We start from the raw sequence: 17,950 nt of genomic DNA, 5'->3' as shown, positions 1-17,950 counted from the left end.
AAGTACGTGAGAATGTGTATTATCTATGTTAATAGATGTGGTAAGGATCCCAGCCTGGGACACTGAGATGAGGCAATGTCCATTTTTAGGATTTAGATCTGTCTGATAGGCTGGTGGGGCAGGCCCAGTGCAAGTCTATTTGCTGAAGGTTGAGGGAGATCTAAGAAAGCAGATGAACTGAATCACGTCTTAATTATCAGACGATATGTTTAGTTCAGTGGTAGGCTAACCCCAAGGACTCATGCTTTATTCCCAGGGCTAGAGACACAGAGAAAGTCACAGAGTGGGGGATGCTTCCTGATTTATAGCCTCGTGATGAGCTACCAGTCAAAGTAAAAATACAAAGGACTCATGGCAAAATAGACTTTTAAACTCATTCACACCGAACCAGGCACATACTTGTTATGGAGGAATCCATTATTGATGATGTCTATTTTGAAAGAGGGTGCCCTGAACAAGGACAGGAAGTATAGGTCCTAGTACCATTTCTGCTATTAAGTTATGCTGCAACTCCAGAATACTCAGTCGGCAACTCTCTGGGCCTCTCTTAATTTATAGACAAAGAAGTAGAAGCAGATGGAATACAACACATCTAATTGTTCTGTCACCTTCAACCCCTCTAAAATAACAATAAAGGGTTAAAAAAAAAGCCATAAACTTAAAAAAAGGGCAGTAGATGGGGAGAGGGTAACAGACACAACATTTTGGAGCCTAGAAGCCACGTAGACAGGTAGTAACTGATTGCAAACCCAAGAGAGCTGAATCCTAAGCCACCAGTGGGGAAAGCAGAGAGAGACATAGCCAGGCAAACACTTGGGTCCATTCCAGCAGCACACTGGAAGGCTTTTTTTCCCCTCTGATGAGGACATAGAACAGAGGACATCTGGACCTAGGGACACCAGCGGCAGCTGAGGGAAAAGAGAGTGATGAGGTTGAACATGTGCCTATTAGATGCTGAGACACCCAGCCCTCCTCCCTGCCAAAGGTCCCAGAAGGCTGACAGCCAGGCCTTTCCCCTCCAAGCAAGAAACTGGGAGCATCTTCTATAGGGAATCAGATCAGGTCACAGCAAAGACTGGTGGACACCAACACTGGTTCCACATCAAAGAGTCCAACTGGATGCCCTTTAGTGAAGCTTGGTCAACTCAAATGCTTTAACTTCCAGTCAGACTTTTAATTTCCCATTCAAACATGTGGTTAGGCAACAAGCAAAGCTTTCCAGAAATTTGAGGAAAACTCTGAATATGAAAGAGGCAGACCAAAACGGACAGAAAAAGGCAACCCACATGAAAATTGAGACCAAAAGAGACAAAAATCAGAGCAAAACAAAAAACAAAATCCTGATCTTTTCAGAGAGAAAAGAGAAGAAATTTCCACTGTGAAATAAGGAAAGATTGCTGGAAAGGAGACCAGTAAACAAAAAAGAATTTTTTTTACTGAATCTTTTTTCAGTAAACAAAAAAGAATTCTCATAAACTATGGCAACAAAAATGAAAACCTCAGTGGAAAGATTAGGAGATAAAGTGGAGGAACTCTCTGAGCGAGTAAAATAGGAAGACAAACAGATGGAAATAAAGAGAGAAAAGTAAACTGGAGGACAAATCCAGGAGATTCTATATGCCTAAAAGGAGTTGTAGGAAGAAGAAAGAAAGTAGAGGGAGGAAATAAAAAAACAGTTACAAAAATTTTCCCAAACTCCAAAGCATGCGTTTGCAGATCAAAAAGGCCTTCTGAGATTGGTGGAAAATAGACCTGCAGCAAAGCCTATTATCACGAACCACTGAGACACTAGGGGGAAACTGAAGAGATAATAAGCTTCTAGAAAAAAACACAGGCCATATACAGAAGATCAGGAATCAGAACAGCACTGCATTTCTCAATGGTAACTGGAAACTAGAAGATATCAGAGCAAAGCCTTCACAGTTAAAAACAACAACAAAAAAGATTTACAGTGTAGAGTTTTATATCAGCTAATCTATCAATCAAGTGTTAGGGTGAGAATAAAGACTTGTTTGGACATGCAAGGCCTTGAATATTTTGCCTCCCATGAATCCTTAGGAAGATACTGGAGGATGCGCTCCACCAAAATGAGGGAGTAAACAAAAAAAGAGGCAGATACAGGATATGCTAAACAGGGGAACCAACATAGACAAGAGTTGATAAGGATCCCAGGATGGTGGAGAAGGGAGACTCCAAGATAGCATATGAACTTCAGGCCCTAGAGGGCAATCCAATCCAGACAGGAGCAAGTCAGAAGGCTTTGGGGGAAACTTCTGTAAGACAGTGAAATTAACAGAACATGATGCATCCAAATAGTCTGGGAAGCAATTAAGACAATTGGTGGAGAGTTTAGGCTTCCATTAAATACAAATACATAGAAAGCTAAGCAAACGAAAGAACAAGATGATTATTACAGAGAAAATAAAAAGTCATACAGAAAAGGAAACCCAAACATAATATTCACACGATTATAATAAAACACTCGATATAGATCTAAGCACAATCGTGATATAACTATACTGGAAGACTAGAAGGGTGGGTGGGAAGGAGGCATGTATGTGGTGGGTGTGGAATGGGGAAAAGACAGCTAAATCTTCATCTTCTATAGTGGGAAGTTATTAGCTAATGTCTAAACCTGAAAGATTGAGAAACAGCAATATAAGCATGCTGTTTAGAGCTACAGAATTAACTGTCAAACAAATCAGCTAAAAGAATTGAAGGTGGTCACATCTGGGGACAGTAAAGTGTAGGGGGAGGTGAACAAGGACCTTCTCTATTTCCTAATAAACTTTATACAACTATTTGACTGTTAAATTCAGTACACAGAATTTTGATGTAAAAAAATAAAAGGGCTGGATGACACGATGTCAAAAGGACCCTTCCACTGCCAAAGCTCCATGATTCTTTTAGGGCAAGTTTTGCTACTGGGATTGGAAAAGTATCAGGAGGATGGGCAGGGAAATTCACTCATTAACTTGGCCTTGGCTTGCCTGCCTTCTCTTCTACCGCAACTCAGTGAGGACACAGAAAATGGCCAGTAATGGCAGATAGAATTATCAGGACATGAAGCCAGATGCACTTACATATAAATAAAGGATAAAACACCTTTTCCCAGACCTTAGTGCTTAAATACTCAAAAGTATTCTTCCAATGTGATGAGAAAGAAACAAAAGAAACGACAGAGAAACTAACACATATTTTCTCCAGTAGCCATCAGGATGAATTTTCATTTTAGCCAAATCCTTTGTTGAGAAAACAAGTCTGGTTGTTTTTAAGGTCTTCTGTGACCTTCCAAACACTAATTTTTAATATGGCTGGCCAGAAAAGTAATGAGCTCCTTTACATCATTATATATTTCATCTTTATGACTTTATCCTTGAAAGCAGGTTATTAAATAATTACATTTTGGATTAATATTATTCTGATTTGACATTTTATCATTGTCTCCTAATTCCCTCATTACTTACCTAATTCTCCTGTCACCCAGACCAGCATGAGCTTAAGGTGGCTGTGTAGACGTGTTTAGTCAGCCAGTGGGTGGGGGGCGGGGAGGTCCGTTAGTTTCTCCAAAATTAATGAGTCCTCAGCAGCAGGTTCACATTTGTGGACTTCCAGGGTGAAAGCTTTACCCCAAAGCACAAGTCATCTAAGTTACAGGGAGATAAAGCTTGCTACTGTGGAGATAATTCCACACATAACAGAAGGATTTAACACAGGATGCTGGGGATCCACTTCCTGCTAGCCTTGGAAAAAATGAGGTTTGTTATTTTGTGTATATTAGGTGTATCGGAGAATCAAAATCAAACTCAGGATCCAGGTGTAGACTATATGATGTAAATCTGGGGTTTTTTTTGCCAAAAAAAAGGCCTGGGTTTGAGGAGGGGAAGCTAAACTAACAGGCATATAATGAAGCTGCTATCAGGCTCCAATTTTCTCTGCAGGTGCCCCAGTCACAACTGGAGAAAGATATGACACGGCTCTTAGGTTCGCCTGTAGTCCCAGCATGCCTAAAAAGGTCCTAATTTCTAAAATGAGATATTCTTCTCTTGGGAGGCTGGGTAACAAAGCAGGCTTCTGCTTCAGGATTCTGAGGAGTGTAATTCTCCCCCAAACACGTATCATCCTTTTCTTGGTGACCTAGTTTCCTGACACAAGAGAAAAGTTGACTAAATCCTCCTCTTCACTCTAAGGAGAATGGAAGTGACATCACACCTCTCCACCAGCCAAAAGTGTGTTTGCTCTGAACTGAGTTTTATTCAGTTGATGAGATGGGGTAGGCTGGGGTCTTGGCAATAAAGTGCTTTGTTAGGGCATGGGTGATGGCTATCTTGCCTCCAAATTATATCAGCTGCTCTATCACCTGGGTTCCCCAGGCTTACAAACCTCTTTGTGGAATTCTTGAGCTGAAGAACCTTTTTATCTATCCCATGTGCCTGGAATTAGCTAAGACATTTCTATGAGTATTTATAACCAGCATCTACTCTAGCGCAGTACCAGGGAAAGTGTTATTGGCTGTCAGACAGACTTGTTGGTAAATATCAGAGTCTCTACTTGCACATAGTATTGAAAAAAATTACGGCTACCTTACATTCCATTATTACCTTGGCATACTACTAAATTGACTCTATGATTCCTTTTATAAGAGTCTAGACCGATTCTTGCTCTTGCACGCACACACCATCTCTGTGAAGCTTTGATCTTTGTAATTCTTTTTTGTGAAAGACCTTTAATTCTACCTAAGTTTTTGCTCTGTGTGCTCTGGTTGTTATTTATATGCTGTCTCAAGTCTCCTTTCCAATGCTGGGCAAACCACATTCCTCAGGCTCAGGTTCTGCCAGTTGAGGACACTGTCAGGAAGCTGGGTGGGTGGAAGAGAGAAGGGTCTCTTCTCTTATTTTTTTTCCTTCCTTCTTTGGACGATGTCTTTGGAGCCGGTTTTGTCCCTGCCACTATCCCAGCTCTTTAGGTGACGTCCTCCTCCATTGTCCCTGCTCCTAAGGGGGCATCTGGTCCCCACGTGGGGCCCTCCTTCATGAGTCTAGGTTCTGGTGACATGGTAGGGCTCCGGCTAGGAGCTGCTTCCTGCTGTTAGTTATTTACCTGGGTTTCTGCAACTCCCTCCTTTCACTCTTCCAGCCTCCCACGCTCTGTAACCAATTCCCTTGCCTAAATTCTTTGAAGTTCCAAATGTGTTTTCTGTTTCCTTGACAGAACTCTGACTAATAAAGTACTCCATGAGGGCTTTTTGCCAAAAACAACTATATCTTGCCCCTTACAGTGGGACTTACGGGGAAGCTGCAAGGTGTTAGGGTCTGGAATCACTTGATTATTTTAACAAGTATTTTGAGGCTGCTTACTATGTGCCAAGAGGCATAAGTGCTTTCTAATTATTATTTCATTTAATCTTTCTAACAATGCTCTGGGGCGGTAGCAACATAATCCATATTTTATTAATGAAGAACCGAGGCACACAAAGGTAGAGTGACTTGCCCAATGTTCGATAGCTAGAAGTGGCAGTTTGAGGACTAATGCCCTAACTGATGATTTATAATAGTGAAAGTGAAAGAGAAAAACCTGGCCGGGGCTGGAGGGGTCAAGGAGGTCTGTCTGCAGGTAGGAGTATTCAGAAGAAGAAGCATAAAAGCACAGAGTCTGGAGAGGTCAGATTCAAAATTCAGCATCAACAGGAGGGTTGCAGAGACCTTCCAAAGGGCTGGCAGAGCCCCCAGCTGGCATCTGGGTATGGCAGGGAGCTGCCGTGGCCACAGCAGATACTGCAGGCACGTGCTGGCCGTCCCTGGAGGTTATGGTTAGAGAACTGGAATTTCTAGCAAGTTCTTGCACCCAACTTTCTTCTCCCTTCATTTTGTAAGTAATGAAGCTTCCTTTTAACCTTACTATGTCAACAGAGGATATGGGATTTCCTAAATCAAGCAGAAACATACCTAACAAAAGTCTCTTCTCAATGAAATTCTGCCATTTACAACAATGTAATGGGTATTACGTAGAGGGTATTATGCCTAGCGAAATAAGTCAGAGAAAGACAAATATTGTATGTTATCACTTACATGTGAAATCTAAAAAATAAAACAAATGAATGAATATAACAAAAACAAAAACATATTCACAGATACAGAGAACAAACTAGTGATTACCAGTGGGGAGAGGGAAGGGGGGAGGGGCAAGATAGGGGTAGGAGATTAAGAGATACAAACTACCATGTAGAAAATAAATAAGCAACAAGGTTATATTGTACAGCACAGGCAATCTGGTTAATATTTTATAATAACTTTGAATGGAGTATAATCTATAAAAGTACTGAATCACTATGTAGTACACCTGAAACTAATATAGAGTTACAAATCAAATATATTTCAATTCAAAAATAAGTCTCTTCTCAATGATCATGTAACAATTTGGAGTCAACCTGTAGAGTTGGAAAATAAAAACGTAAGGAAATAGTTATTTTAGGTTTCTTATGAATTTAACTTAATATGTCATATTTTTAGTGTTTGAACACTAAGAATCTAACATCTTTGAAATGAAAAATCTTTACTCAAAATCACATGGAAAAAGAAAAGGCAAAACGGGTAAGAAAGAAGAGAACTTGTGTGGATGTTACTGAATTTCCATTAAAAGCATCATCTAAAAGCCATCTTGTCTGAGACGTGATGATATGGACAAGGGCAGCTGTTGAATGGCTGAGGCTCGTGCCTGATATGCTCTGTCAATGCTGTGCATGGAAATCATGGCTGTACTTTTTAGCCATTTGACCTCAGGAAAGTTAGCTAATGTTGCTAAGCAACTCCCATCCGTAAACTGGAGATAACGAAGATAATGACCTTATAGGGTTGCTGTGAGAATTGAGTGACTTGATCCCATGTTAAGAACTTAACACAGACCCTTACTAAGGTCCAATAATTAGCTGTTTTTGTAGTTGTTATTGGATTCTTATTGGCGATTTGAAGTATGACTAGTACTATGATAGAGAAGTTCCCATAGCTACCACGTTTTTAGTAAGCAAACTTAGCCCAATGACTTCTAGAATAAACATCATAGGTAGATGTTAACATAAGCACAGCACTTTGCCTACTGGAAATACTATAGTTATTAAGCAGCAAAAAACGGCTCAAACACAGGTCCAGAATTCACGTTAGGAAAAAAATCAACCAATTGACCATCTGTGCATAACACACACATCAAGGATAAGACCAGAAGTCTTTGGAGACCATGATGAAAGGGGTGGTACAGTGGAAAGAACATGAGGCTTGGACCCCAGAGACCTGTGTGACAGTTTAAATCCTATTAGCAGGCTATGTGACCTTGGATATGTCACATAATGCATGTCTCTGCATTTCTCTTTCCTTATCTTTTAGACACATCTGTAAGATAATGGGTCTCTAATATTCTTTGGGATGGCTCTACTTGTATGTCTTTAACTTTGAGTGGTAAGCAATTTGTGGGGAGGTACCTTTAGCTGGAGGCAATGGTTCCACCCTCTCCTAGGTTTGCCATACTCTACAGGCAGGAAGAAAGCGGCACAGAACTTTGCTTGGAACCACTGAGGCAGCCTCTGAGGTCTAGAATGTTGGACCCATCATTTAGGGAGCCTTTGTCAGCTGTCCCTCTATGGGCAAATGACCAGTGGTTTTCCTCTGACCTATCTGCCCTTCTCACAATACACCAAATGTCTTCAGGATGAGTCAACTATTAGAAATAGCCACTAGCAAAACATGAGACTAGACAGAGTGGTGATGTTGGAAAAGGCACCTTTAATGGGGAAAGGATAAATATATTGGAATGCAGTAGGGTTTTCTATCCCTATGCATAATCAAAGCTTCAGCTTTGCTACCAACTGTGCAGGAAATCACAAAAAAGAATTAATATTCATGTGTGTAACCAATTTCCACAACATTAAACTAACTTGTTCTTAACTTTGAGATAGAACACATTTGCCTCTGCATTTCTTAGTGCTCAATTTATACCTCCTTTCAAAGGACAGAATTATTATTAGGAAAGAAAAATTTAAGAATAAAAACTTCAGAATATAAATCCCACTATTTGACTGGGAAGCAAGAATCCACAATAGTTTCTTTTTATTCCTGTGAATCGCATGCTCTAACATAGCACTGTTGAGCAGAACTTGAAAATATGTACCCCCAGTAAACAGGTCAAATATATACTTTAAAAAATGATACTATTTTTTTCTTTGCTTCCTAGTCAATTTTTGGAGTACACTTAAAAAAAAAAAAAGAATAAATTGCAATTGGGGTGTTTGAAGTCACAAACAATAATCATTTTAAAAAAGGAATAATTCTAAGAGACAGCAGCTTCCCATTGCGGTATATAATTTAGGTGTGGAGACATCCAGGCACTAACTGACACTTTTCAAACTTAAGGATTCTGAAAAGACTGACAGAATGACAACCACTAGCTGAAGTATCTACAGCGTATTTAAGTGCAGATATGTTTAGTATAATGCAAAGTGGGAAAACAGACCACTCTGCCTTAACAGAAAAATGATTCAGAGATAAAGGAAGAGAAAAACCTAACACGTGAATTATAACATCAGTTTTCTTTCCAGGCTATCTGGATTAGGTCTTAAACCTTAGCAGGCCACATGAGACTTAGAATATTGTCTATGTATTACCTCAAGAGATACCACGTAGGACTAGGAGGGCTCTAAAGGAAAAAATGGTAGGAACAAAATATGACAACTTCTTTTCAGTTTTCTGGTAAGGTTTTCCTGTTGAATAATTAGGGGTGGGTATGGTGGGGAGGGAAGTAGGGATATGGATTCCCAGGGGTTCGCTTGCCATAACTTCTCTTCAGGGTTCTTTAGCACGTCTGTGCTTTTTTCCCACCTTTTCCTTATGATTTCCATAAGGCAGTCATTAAGATCCAAGGCATGTCTTTGGCTTCTCTTATACATCAAGGCTAAAAGCAGAAATGCCCACAGGAGCAGGCAGGCAAGAGCAGAGGTGAACAAAGCAGAGGTTGCTGACCTGGAGGGTCCATGCTTCTCCCCTCCAGCAGATAAATGCCAGGAAGCAATGGAGCCAAGTGGTGCCAAAGCTAGTGATTTTTCAAAAGGATCTGGGCATTGTAGTGAAACAATATGATTTTTAAATGTTAGCTTCTTTTAAAGCATTCTAGGTTCACTCCAGACAGGGCAGACAGCAGAAGCAAAAAGAACTACAATCCTGCAGCTTGTGGAATGAAAACCACATTCACCGAAAGACAGACAAAATGAAAAGGCAGAAGACTATGTACCAGATGAAGGAACAAGATAAAACACCAGAAAAACAACTACATGAAGTGGAGGTAGGCAACCTTCCAGAAAAACAATTCAGAATAATGATAGTGAAGATGATCCAGGAACTCAGAAAAAGAATGAAGGCAAAGATAGAGAAGATGCAAGAAATGTTTAACAAAGACCTAGAAGAATTAAAGAACAAACAAACAGAGATGAACAATACAATAACTGAAGTGAAAAATACACTAGAAGGAATCAATAGCAGAATAACTGAGGCAGAAGAATGGATAAGTGACCTGGAAGACAGATGGTGGAAATCACTGCCTCAGAACAGAAGAAAGAAAAAAGAATGAAAACAAATGAAGACAGCCTAAGCGCCCTCTGGAACAACATTAAATGCACCAACAGTCAAATTATAGGGGTCCAAGAAGGAGAAGAGAGAGAGAAAGGAACTGAGAAAATATAGGAAGAGATTATAGTTGAAAACTTCCCTGACAAGGGAAAGGAAGTAGCCACCCAAGTCCAGGAACTGAAGACAGTCCCAGGCAGGATAAACCCAAGGAGAAACACACAAAGACACATAGTAATCAAACTGACAAAAATTAAAGACAAAGAAAAATTATTAAAAGCAACAAGGGAAAAATGACAACATACAAGGGAACTCCCATAAGGTTAACAGCTGATTTCTCAGCAGAAACTCTACAAGCTAGAAGGGAGTGGAATGATATATTTAAAGTGATAAAAGGGAAGAACCTACAACCAAGATTACTCTACCTGGCAAGGATCTCATTCAGATTCAACAGAGAAATCAAAAGCCTTAGAGACAAGCAAAAGCTAAGAGAATTCAGCACCACCAAACCAGCTCTACAAGAAATGCTAAAGGAACTTCTCTAAGTGGGAAACACAAAAGAAGAAAAGGACCTACAAAAACAAAGCCAAAACGATTAAGAAAATGGTGATATGAATATACATATCAATAATTACCTTAAATGTAAATGGATTAAATGCTCCAACCAAAAGACACAGGCTTGCTGAATGGATACAAAAACAAGACCCACATATATGCTGTCTACAAGAGACCCACTTCAGACCTAGGGACACATACAGACTGAAAGTGAGAGGATGGAAAAAGATAGTCCATGCAAATGGAAATCAAAAGATAGCTGGAGTAGCAATACTCATATCAGATAAAATAGACTGTAAAATAAACAATGTTACAAGAGACAAGGAAGGACACTACATAATGATCAAGGGATCAACCCAAGAAGAAGATATAACAATTATAAATATATATGTACCCAACATAGGAGCACCTCAATACATAAGGCAACTGCTAACAACTATAAAACAAGAAATCGAGAGTAACACAATAATAGTGGGGGACTTTAACACCTCACTTACACCAATGGACAGATCATCCAAACAGAAAATTAATATGGAAACACAAGCTTTAAATGATACAACAGACCAGATAGATTTAATTGATATTTATAGGACATTCCATCCAAAAACAGCAGATTACACTTTCTTCTCAAGTGTGCATGGAACATTCTCCAGGATAGATCACATCTTGGGTCACAAATCAAGCCTCAGTAAATTTAAGAAAACTGAAATCATATCAAGCATCTTTTCTGACCAAAACACTATGAGGTTAGAAATCAATTACACGGAAAAAAACGTACAAAACACAAACACATGGAGGCTAAACAATAAGTTATTAAATAACCAAGAGATCACTGAAGAAATCAAAGAGGAAATTAAAAAATACCTAGAGACAAATGACAATGAAAACACGACGATCCAAAACCTATAGGATGCAGCAAAAGCAGTTCTAAGAGGGAAGTTTATAGCTATACAAGCCTACCTCAAGAAACAAGAAAAATCTCAAATAAACAATCTAACCTTACACCTAAAGGAACTACAATAAGAAGTACAAACAAAACCCAAAGTTAGTAGAAGGAAAGAAATCATAAAGATCAGAGCAGAAATAAATGAAATAGAAACAAAACAATAGCAAAGACCAATAAAACTAAAAACTGGTTCTTTGAGAAGATAAACAAAATTGATAAACCTTTAGCCAGACTCATCAAGAAAAAGAGGAAGAAGACTCAAATCAATAAAATTAGAAATGAAAAATGACAAGTTACAATGGACAATGCAGAAATAGAAAGCATCCTAAGAGACTACTACAAGCAACTCTATACCAATAAAATGGACAACCTGGAAGAAACAGACAAATTCTTAGAAAGGTGTAACCTTCCAAGACTGAACCAGGAAGAAATAGAAAATATGAAGACCAATCACAAGTAATGAAACTGAAACTGTGATAAAAAATCTTCCAACACACAAAAGTCCAGGACCAGATGGCTTCACAGGTGAAGTCTATCAAACATTTAGAGAAGAGCTAACACCCATCCTTCTCAAACTCTTCCAAAAATTGCAGAGTAAGGAACACTCCCAACCTCATTCTCAAGGCCACCGTCACCCTGACACCAAAACCAGACAAAGATACTACAAAAAAAGAAAATTAGGGCTTCCCTGGTGGCGCAGTGGTTGAGAGTCTGCCTGCCGATACAGGGGACATGGGTTCGTGCCCCGATCCGGGAAGATCCCACATGCCGCAGAGCAGCTGGGCCTGTGAGCCATGGCCGTTGAGCCTGTGTGTCCGGAGCCTGTGCTCTGCAATGCGAGAGGCCACAACAGTGAGAGGCCCGCGTACCACAAAAAAAAAAAAAAAAAAGAAAATTACATACCAATATCACTGATGAATATACATGCAAAAATCCTCAACAAAATACTAGCAAACAGAATGCAACAATACATGAAAAGGATCATACACCATGATCAAGTGGGACTTATCCCAGGGATGCATGGATTCTCAATATACGCAATCAATCAATGTGATACACCATATTAACAAATTGAAGAATGAAAACCATATGATCCTCTAAATAGATACAGAAAAAGTTTCTGACAAAATTCAACACTGATTTATGATAAACACTCTCCAGAAAATGGGCATAGAGGGAACCTACCTCAATATACTAAAGGCCATATATGACAAACCCACACCTAACATCATTCTCAACGGTGAAAAACTGAAAGCATTTCCTCTTAGATCAGGAACAAGAAAAGGATGTCCACTCTCGCCACTATTATTCAACATAGTTTTGGAAGTCCTAGCCATGGCAATCAGAGAAGAAAAAGAAATAAAAGGAATACAAATTGGAAAAGAAGAAGTAAAACTGTCACTGTTCGCAGATGACATGATACTATGCATAGATAATCCTAAAGATGCCACAAGAAAACTACTAGAGCTAATCAATGAATTTGATAAAGTTGCAAGGTACAAAATTAATGCGCAGAAATCTCTTGCATTCCTATACACTAACAATGAAAGATCAGAACGAGAGATTAAGGAAACAATCCCATTCACCATGGCAACAAAAAGAATAAAATACCTATAAATAAACCTACCTAAGGAGACAAAAGACCTGTCTGATGATGAAAGAAATCAAACATGACACAAATAGATGGAGAGATACACCATGTTCTTGGATTGGAAGAATCAATATTGTGAAAATGACTATACCTCCCAAAGCAATCTACAGATTCAACGCAATCCCTATCAAATTACCAGTGGCATTTTTTACAGAAGTAGAACAAAAAATCTTAAAATTTGTATGGAGACACAAAAGACCCCGCATAACCAAAGCAATCTTGAGGGAAAAAAATGGAGCTGGAAGAATCAGACTCCCTGACTTCAGATTATACTACAAAGCTACGGTAATCAAGACAATATGGTACTGGCACCAAAACAGAAATATAGATCATTGGAACAGGATAGAAAGTCCAGAGATAAACCCACACATCTATGGTCAACTAATCTATGACAAAGGAGGCAAGGAAATAAAATGGAGAAACGACAGTCTCTTCAGTAAGTGGTGCTGGGAAAACTGGACAGCTACATGTAAAAGAATGAAATCACAACATTCCCTAACACCATACACAAAAATAAACACAATATGGATTAAAGATGTAAATGTAAGACCAGGCACTATAAAACTCTTAGAGGAAAACATAGGAAGAACACTCTTTGACATAAATCACAGCAAGATCTCTCCTACCCACCTCCTAGAGTAATGGAAAAAAACCCAAAAAACATATGGGACTTAATGAAACTTAAAAGATTTTGCACAGCAAAGGAAACCATAAACAAGACAAAAAGACAACCCTCAGAATGGGTGAAAATATTTGCAAATGAATCAATGGACAAAGAATTACTCTCCAAAATATATAAACAGGTCATGCAGCTCAATATTAAAAAAAACAAACAACCCAATTAAAAAATGGGCAGAAGATCTAAATAGACATTTATCCAAAGAAGACATACAGATGGCCAAGAGGCACATGAAAAGCTGCTCAACATCACTAATTATTAGAGACATGCAAATCAAAACTACAATAAGGTATTACCTCACACCAGTTAGAATGGGCATCATCAGAAAATCTACAAACAACAAATGCTGGGGAGGGTGTGGAGAAAAGGGAACCCTCTTGCACTGTTGGTGGGAATGTAAATTGATACAGCCAGTATGGAGGGTCCTTAAAAAACTAAAAATAGAATTACCATATGACCCAGCAATCCCACTACTGGGCATATTCCCAGAGAAAACCATAGTTCAAAAAGACACATGCACCCCAATGTTCACTGCAGCACTATTTACAATAGCCAGGTCATGGAAGCAACCTAAATGCCCATCGACAGACGAATGGATAAAGAAGAAGTGGTACATATATACAATAGAATATTACTCAGCCATAAAAAGGAACGAAACTGGGTCATTTGTAGAGACGTAGATGGACCTAGAGACTGTCATACAGAGTGAAGTAAGTCAGAAAGAGAAAAACAAATATCGTGTATTAATGCATATACATGGAATCTAGAGAAATGGTACAGATGAACTGGTTTGCAAGGCAGAAACAGAGACACAGATGTAGAGAAAAAATGTATGGACACCAAGGGGGGAAAGAGGGCGGGTGGTGGTGGTGGATGAACTGGGAGATTGGGATTCACATATATATACACTAATATGTGTAAACTAGATAACATAATAAATAAGTAAGTAAGTAAATAAATAAATAAATAAATTGTATAGCACTCTAGAAAAAAAAAATTCTAGGTTCACAACATGCTTTTCTTTGGCTTGCATTCCTTTGGAAGAACACCCACTTGATTGTGACAAAGGCTGCCGGTGGGCCAGCTCAGTGGCGTGTAGCTGGCGTGGTTTTCTGATGTTCAGCCCAGAGCCCACTTCCCAAGCCTTTTTAAAGACTTTGTGAATTCCCTGTATCAAATCCCTTTCTGCTTAAGACAGAGTGGTTTCTTGTTTTTGCAACTGAACCCGGATGGATAGCTAAATATAAGATATCAAATAGCAATTTGGAGATACAATGCCACAGAAGATTTATTTCAAACAATTCTCTTCAAAAAAAAAGGGGGGGGGGCAGAAATATCATAGATAACACTGATGCTTTTCCCATCTAAATATACATGTTAACCACTGTCAGCATAAATAAAAGTACCAAGAGTTATACCATAGCCCTGGAGCATGCAGAGGTAGCTTGCTCCCAAGCTGGCCAGAAAGGACTGGGAGTCAGAAGGAACTCTGATTCAGATCCTGAAGGAACCTTATGAATACCCAAGAGTTGAATACCTCTGGCCAAGAGACTGAATACTTAGTCAAAACCACTGCCACCAAAACCAAACAAACAAAACCCTTTTATTTTTGTGCTGAAAATTCTAGTAAATAATTTAATACATATCCAACTACCTGCCCTGATAATGAGAACAGTAGCAAATGGTAAGAAACCACCGCAGCTTCACATGAGAATTGTGTTTGACCTTGCAAAGCATTTCCTGCAACTTTCCAGCCATCTTTCGAGCTGCTATTTATATTTGAGAGCAAAACAACTGCCTTCAGCTGTACCGTACAGATAGGAAAAACTGTTGCTTGACAAATTTACGTAACAAACTTGAACATTCAAGGTACACATTCGTTTTAGGTATAAGTCCCTTTAAATTCTTCTAATTTGAGGAAGCTAACCAAATTACTTTTACAGTTCAGGTGAGTTGAATAATTTACAATGGAGCCTTATTTGCTGGTCCTACAGCAGAGCTATCCAAACAGAAGCCCAGCCAAGATTTGTGATTCACCTTGTCATTTGCTCCTTTTCTGTAGACCTAGATGGGCTGTCTCACCTGCTACCACCTAACCTGTATCTAGCCAAGAGAGAAGGCAACAGCAACAAAAAGAGAATTTCTAGAACCTCCAACTACCAAAACTTAACTTGCCAAAAGACCAAGCTAGAATTTATAAATATGCACACATTAAAAATGAATCTACCATATTGAGTCCTCTTTCTGGAAGTGAACCAAGTTGCTAGGGTGCAGGGGGAAATGACTTACAGTATAAAAAACATTTCACCTGCACAAATTTGATCTTGATTCTTGAGAGCTGAATTATGACAAGAACCAGTTCAACATTTAACAGATAATTTTTGACAAAGTATACATAGTTATCCCTGACCTGTAATTGAAGCTAGTTACAAAAGTGCATATATAAACATAGAAAAAATAGCTAATCCCACAACGTTGTGACCTCTTTGTAGAGGTACTTTCTATTACGAGAACCAATGTTTGAGAATATTTTGTTAAAAAAATAATAATAACAAATTAACTTTCTATCTAAGAAACTTCACTACCCCTCCCCAATATTCAAATTCACTTTAAATGTTTGAGAGTCCCTGTATTAGTTTCCTATTGCTGCTGTGACAAATTGTCATAAGCTTAATGTCTTAAAATAAGACCAATTTGTTATTTTATAGCTCTGGCAGTTAGGAGTCCTAGAATTCAAGGGGTTGGAAGAACTGTGTTCCTTTGTGGATGCTCTAAGGGAGAATCTGTTTCCTTGCCTGTTTTGGCATTTAGACTCTGCCTGCATTCCTTGACTCATGCCCCGTCCTCCACCGTCAAAGCCAATAGTGTAGCATCTTCAAATCTTTTCTCTCTCTGACCTCTGCTTCTGCCATCACATCTCGTTCTCTGACTCTAATCTTCCTGACTTCCTCTGACAAGGACACTGTGATTACATTGGGCCTATCTGCATAATTCAGGATACTCCTCCCATCTCCAGACCTTTAACTCAGTCATAATGGCAAAGCCCCTTTTGCGACAGCCTCTTCAATAAGTGGTACTGGGAAAACTGGACAGCTACATGTAAAAGAATGAAATTAGAACACTCCCTAACACCATACACAAAAATAAACTCAAAATGGATTAAAGACCTAAGTGTAATGCCAGACACTATAAAACTATTAGAGGAAAACATAGGCAGAACACACTGTGACATAAATCACAGCAAGATCCTTTTTGACCCACTTCCTAGAGAAATGGAAATAAAAACAAAAATAAACAAATGGGACCTAATGAAACTTAAAAGCTTTTGCACAGCAAAGGAAACCATAAGCAAGACAAAAAGACAACCCTCAGAATGGGACAAAATATTTGCCAATGAAGCAACTGACAAAGGATGAATCTCCAAAATTTACAAGCAGCTCATGCAGCTCAATATCAAAAAACAAACAACTCAATCCAAAAATGGATGGAAGACCTAAATAGACATTTCTCCAAAGAAGACATACAGACTGCCAACAAACACATGAAAGGATGCTCAACATCACTAATCATTAAAGAAATGCAAATCAAAACTACAATGAGGTGTCACCTCACACCAGTCAGAATGGCCATCATCAGAAAATCTATAAACAGTAAATGCTGGAGAGGGTGTGCAGAAAAGGGAACCCTCTTGCACTGTTGGTGGGAATGGAAACTGATACAACCACTATGGAGAACAGTATGGAGTTGCCTTAAAAAGCTAAAAACAGAACTACTATACGACCCAGCAATCCCACTACTGGGCATATACCCTGAGAAAACCATAATTCAAAAAGAGTCATGTACCACAATGTTCATTGCAGCTCTATTTACAATAGCCAGGACATGGAAACAACCTAAGTGTCCATCGACAGATGAATGGATAAAGAAGATGTGGCACATATACACAATGGAATATTACTCAGCCATAAAAAGAAACGCAACTGAGTTATTTGTAGTGAGGTGGATGGACCTAGAGTCTGTCATACAGAGTGAAGTAAGTCAGAAAGAGAAAAACAAATACCGTATGCTAACACATAATATGGAATCTAAAAAAAAAAAAATATGGTTCTGAAGAACCCAGGGGCAGGACAGGAATAAAGACGCAGATGTAGAGAATGGACTTCAGGCCACGGGGAGGGGGAAGGGTAAGCTGGGACAAAGTGAGAGAGTGGCACGGACATATATACACTACCAAATGTAAAACAGATAGCTAGTGGGAAGCAGCCGCATAGCACAGGGAGATCAGCTCGGTGCTTTGTGACCACCTAGAGGGGTGGGATAGAGAGGGTGGGACAGAGGGAGGCACGAGAGGGAGGGGATATGGGGATATATGTATACGTACAGCTGATTCACTTTGATATGCAGCAGAAACTAACACAACATTGCAAAGCAATTATACTCCAATAAAGATGTTAAAAAAATTAAAAAAAAAAAGTCCCTTTTGCTATATAAGGTAACAGCGTCACGGATACCAG

At 39.1% G+C, this 17,950-nt stretch overlaps 1 protein-coding gene across 3 annotated transcripts in view; it reads right to left on the bottom strand.

Moving 5' to 3' along the window:
* The window catches only part of PIP5K1B (phosphatidylinositol-4-phosphate 5-kinase type 1 beta), a 328,934-nt gene that overhangs the window by 58,446 nt on the left and 252,538 nt on the right, over positions 1–17,950 (bottom strand). The gene's annotated exons all lie outside the window — the stretch shown is intronic.

This window comes from Monodon monoceros, unplaced genomic scaffold, assembly GCF_005190385.1.
Source record: "Monodon monoceros isolate NGI ecotype Baffin Bay Population unplaced genomic scaffold, NGI_Narwhal_1 Super_Scaffold_5, whole genome shotgun sequence".
In the NCBI taxonomy this organism is placed as follows: domain Eukaryota; kingdom Metazoa; phylum Chordata; class Mammalia; order Artiodactyla; family Monodontidae; genus Monodon; species Monodon monoceros.
Note: the sequence above shows the minus strand (reverse complement) of the source record. Positions and strands in the feature narration are given on the sequence as shown.